Genomic DNA, 4,849 nt, shown 5'->3' with positions numbered 1-4,849 from the left:
AGGGGCAATACATGGGTGTAAACTCTAAAGTTGCATAGAGAACGTGCTCTTGTTGCTGCTAGTTTACTTTGCAGATTCAGGTCTGGAGCCTGGTTTTCAGACAGTTCTCTGCAGTCTTTCCAAGGTGTCACTGAGTGTGTGCCGTGCCTCAGGTGGCTTCCCGTCTAGCTGAAGAGTAGCGTTCCCACCAGAAGCTGATGAGAAAACACAGAGCAGGTGAGGACGATGACTTGGTGTTTAGAATAACCAAGGACTTGGATTTCTCCCTCCTTCGGTCTATTATAATCCATTATCCCTTTCTTTCTTTCTTTCTTTTTGGCCGCTAGCTGGGCATGTGGGATCTTAGCTCTCTGACCAGGGATCAAACGCACACCCCCTGCATTGGGAGCACAGAGTCTTAACCACTGGACTGCCAGAGAAGTCCAACTTGGTGTTTATGAGAATCACCTTGGGGATGTTACAATGCAGATTCCTGTGATTCTGTGAAGCCCTAGAACTGGACTGTGTGAAGAGGTAAGCGCTAGGTGACCAATGCATCCATGCTGGCCTGGGACACCCCAGTTTTAGCACCTAAGGTCTCTTTCCTGAAAATCCCTCAGTCCCTGGGAAACACGGTGGGTCAGTCACCCTCAACTGAAGGTGTTCGGAGAGAGGCAGTGGCAGTCGGTGGGATTGCTTGGAATGGCTTCTTGAAGGAGCTGAGATAGAAACGTTTCCCGTCCTAGACTTGGATGGTGGCTGTCTCCTTGGCCCCACCTGTGGGTAAGTCTAGGTTTCCTAGGCATTGAGCCCAAACAGACAGGAAAGGAAACCATTTTTTGAAAACTTGCAATAATCCAGCCACTGCTGTAGGGCCTTTATTATCTATTCCTCAGCAGCCTTTTTATCGCTCCCATTTTAGAGGCAGGACACTGAGGCTTGTGAAGTTACGTGATTGAGCTCAGACATATTCCAGCCAGTGGAGATGAGAGTGATTCAGTTGCCTGACGCAGAAGCCCAGGCCCTTTCCTTGTGTTTTGCTATGTATATGGGGGGGTGGGGGTGTGTGAGAGAGAGAGAGAGAAGTGGCTGGGACCTCAGCTTGACAGTCATCCATCAGCTCTCAGGATGGGGCTCTCCTGGGATCTAGGGAAGACCCACAGGGACTAGACTGAAAAGGAAGAGGCACCCAAGAGGTGTCTGGGCTGGCCCTGACCTAGCTGTGCCGATGGCCCTCTACCACCAGGTGGCGCTGTGGCTCTGTGGTAGAGGGATCCCCCTAGTAGTGGCACTTTGAGCGGAACCAGCCAACTGAGCTTTGTTTTATCTGCAGCCTGTTGGGCAACCTGGGGCCTGTCCAGAGGTTTCTGCCTTTCCTGGACTCTGGCAGGCCAAGAAGAGAGGGGAGGGAGGGTCAGGAGGTCTGGAGAGGAGAAGGCTTGGACCAGTGCAGGGTCATGGCTATGAGGGTGTCAGTTGAGTGCAGCTGTCAGGAGGAGAGGCAGGGACTGTCTCCCGGGACTAATGGGACACTGGCCCAAATCACCTCCCAGTGTGCACAAAATACATTGGGAAAGTGAACTTGCTCCGCCATGGTGGGTGCAGGGGATAGGGCTTGGGCAGAGAAAAGATACTTTTCTCCTGCTACAGACTGTTCTGTCCAGTGAAGCCCCGGGCTGGGGGCAGGGATGACCCCCGGTCATCTGCCTGTCAGCCCCCTGCTGTAGCCAGGCCACATAAAAGGTCCCAACTGTCCTCTGTCTGCCCCTGCCATTTGGGAAACCGGCTCCTAGGATGCTGGCCCCGCGAGCTGATCTGTTATCACCTGTGTCCTATGTAAGGACTCATCCAAGGCTCTGGCCCAGGGCTCAGGCCTTTGTCGCATCAAAAGACAACATCACTGGGACAAACTTTTAATTCTTCTTCAAAGCCCACACCAGTGCCAGAAAGCCAGGTTTTGCTATGTATCAGCTGCTTAGGAAATGGCAACCCACTCCAGTATTCTCGCCTGAAAAATCCCATGGACAGAAGAGCCTGGCGGGCTACAATCCAAAGTGTGCAAAGAACTGGACATGACTGAGCGAATGAGCACAAGCACAGCTGCTTAGCTGTGGGACTGGGCAGGAGGGTCGATGTCAGAACAGAAAATAATGTCTGAACTCAATGGCTCCAGCTTTCCTTCCACTCCTTAATGCTTTCCCAAGTGGGCAGCCTCTCAGTCCCCACCCTCCTCAGTCCCCCAGCCTGCGTCAGTTTAGCAAAGCCGCTCTGAGAGCAGATTGTGAGGGTGGGGAAGAGGGAGGGAAGGTACTGGGGTCTTTGGGAAAGAGGGGTGCTTAGAAGTGGGACAGGGGAGCAGAAAGCGGGGTGGGCTGCTGGAGACAAGCTTAATCACTTGTGCAGTTCTGCCATTCCCTGTTGTCTGAGCTGGGGGCTGGGGCGGAAATTCCCTTAGGATTTTTATTTTTGGATGGCTGCAGGGCTTGTGGGATCTTAGTTCCCTGACCAGGGATTAAACCCAAACCCCAGAAGTGAAAGCGTGGAGTCCTAACTACTGGACCACCAGGAATGTTTTATTAAATTTTCATTCATCAGCTGTTCATGTAGACTCAATGAAAATATTTTGTTGGATTTATATTTAAGATGCCATCTTTTTTTTTTTTTTTTTTAGTCGTTAGGTAATATACGCAAAGTTTCAAAATTCAAAGGGTTCAAAATAAGTAAACTTCTGTTTAATAGATAAAAAGCCCAATCTAATGTTTCCAACAAAAAGGCAGCATGGATGTTAAAAGACATAGGTGGAAAAATGTGTTAAGGGTATGGAAAACTCTTCCCCTGAGTCCTGCTTACCTTTTGAGATTTTTGGGTGTACAGAAGTTTCAGCTTTTTATTAAGTCACGTCTTTCCCTGTATCAGCTTTTCTTTGTGGGAAAAGTCATTGCCCATCCTGATATCCGCTCCCCATTCTTTTTCTTCAGTTGTGTTTTTGTGGCTTCATAATTTGCCCTCTCAGCCACTTCAGAGAAATTTCAATTAGTGCTGTGGTTTTGAGATGGAGCCGAGGGCTGGTGTGGCTACCTGAGGGTGGTGCCTTTCAAGGCCATTTGGGCTCAGACTCCAGCCCTGCCTCTGAACCAAACAGTCTCCCTACTTGGCAGTTACTCACGGCAGGACAAAGACTGAGAGGGGCCAGCGTCCTCCTTGCTGGGACAGAGGGCCTGGGGGAATTGGCCCTGCCGTGGGGAGGACCTGGGACATGGCCGCGCCAACTCTGGCCACAGTCTGGGCACCCTAGTCAGCTAGTCTGAGATGCAAGTGTCCTCAGGCATAGCAGAGCCAAGTGTGGGTACTCTGGTGGACACTCTGAGACTTGGGGAGTCCTGCTCACCAGCAGCAATGCAGGGCTGGTTTCCAGATCTTGAGGACTGGGGAACCAGGGAGGCCATGAAACTGAGAACTCTGAACAGGGGCCATGCAGGTGGGTGGGCCCTCTGAGATTAATTGGAGGAGCCCAGTTAATCAGGACAGGCATTGGTCCTAGTAGCCATCCTGCTCCTGTGGCATTTCAGAAGATGGTGCCAGAGTGCCTGAAATGATTTGTGTGATCATGTGTGTGAGTCCTTAAGAAATGCATCGCGGTAGACATATATCAGGCACTAAGCTACTCCAGGGTCGTTATTACTACCTGCTGCTTTCGTCTCAGCAGGGACATGTACACGCCCCCTTCCCTTACACCCTTTCCCTGGATGTTGCGGTGGCCCAATCAACCTTGTTCCTAAGGGGGCTCTTCTTGTTTCCCAGGACAGCCTGGTCTGAGCACTGAGCTGGGGACACAGCTCTTGGCTGGGTAGCTGGAGATCAAATGTTGCCGTCAACCCATCCTCAAGTCTTGTGATGTCAGAGATCATTCTGCTCTTTCTTGGGTATCAGTTTCCTCACCCATAAAATGGGATGACTGACATTGCTCCAACTAGCAAACCAGATGACCAAATGGAGGAGTAAGTGAGATATAGTTCTGGAAAAAGGAAAGAATCATTGGAGGGCAAGGTTCTGCGGGGGCCCACCCCAAGTCCGTGGACCGGGGCTCCCCAGCTGGGCTGTCTCTCTGGGCTCCAGCAGGTGGCAGCATCACTCCTCTGGTGTGTGCTCTTTGTCCCGGCGGGCCGGACCTTGGACCTTACTCAATTCACAGCCCCCATTCCCACCTTCCAGAGGAAGCGGGAGGGATAGGAACAGCCTCTGAGACAGCGGCCAGGGCCAGGAGCCCAAATGCCCAGGATGGGAAGGGCCTGGAAGGAGAATTAAAACCTTGCTCTTTCTCTCCAAAAAGCACAGAGAGGGCAGGGGGCTGAGTCCCGTTGTGTGTGAGTCCAAGGAGGTTAATGTGGGCACTTGGGGTGAAGGGACCCTTCTGCCACAACCCGTCCCACCCCACCTAGAGGAGGCCAGGACTTCTCTGCCTGGGTCATGGTCTTTAGTTGCACAAGCCAGCTGGCACTTAAGTGGGAACGGGGAAGGTCCTTTATTTGTGTGTGTGTGTAGTAGGGTTGAAAATTTCACTCACACTTTAATTTGTCTGTGCAGAGTAAAAAGTCATTTCTTTATTTATTGTATAACTAATCTGGCCTTTCCCCCAACTCCTATCTGATAAGCATGAGAAAAACAATGAAATGTCCCACTTGATTTAAACGTCCTGGGACCTGAGAATTTAGCCTGTTCTGTTAAGTGATTTTCATTTTGCTTAGAGAAAGTGTTGTTTTCAAACTGAACACTTCCTAAGTTTCTCCCACCGATACAAGGTGGAGGTGTGTGGACAGATGGGGCAGCTTATGTGACAGCTGGCAGCAGCCACGTGTTGGGATCCTGGGGT

General features: G+C 51.1%; 1 long non-coding RNA gene across 1 annotated transcript in view; it reads left to right on the top strand.

Moving 5' to 3' along the window:
• The first annotated feature begins 396 nt into the window (after window positions 1-396).
• LOC104990304 overlaps window positions 397-4,849 on the top strand; it is a 6,459-nt gene continuing 2,006 nt past the window's right edge. Inside the window, exon 1 of the long non-coding RNA XR_825500.1 lies at window positions 397-513. This is a non-coding gene — a long non-coding RNA (uncharacterized LOC104990304). The remainder of the gene's footprint in view (window positions 514-4,849) is intronic.

The sequence above is a fragment of the Bison bison genome, unplaced genomic scaffold, assembly GCF_000754665.1.
Source record: "Bison bison bison isolate TAMUID 2011002044 unplaced genomic scaffold, Bison_UMD1.0 scf7180017864177, whole genome shotgun sequence".
NCBI lineage: Eukaryota > Metazoa > Chordata > Mammalia > Artiodactyla > Bovidae > Bison > Bison bison.
Note: the sequence above shows the minus strand (reverse complement) of the source record. Positions and strands in the feature narration are given on the sequence as shown.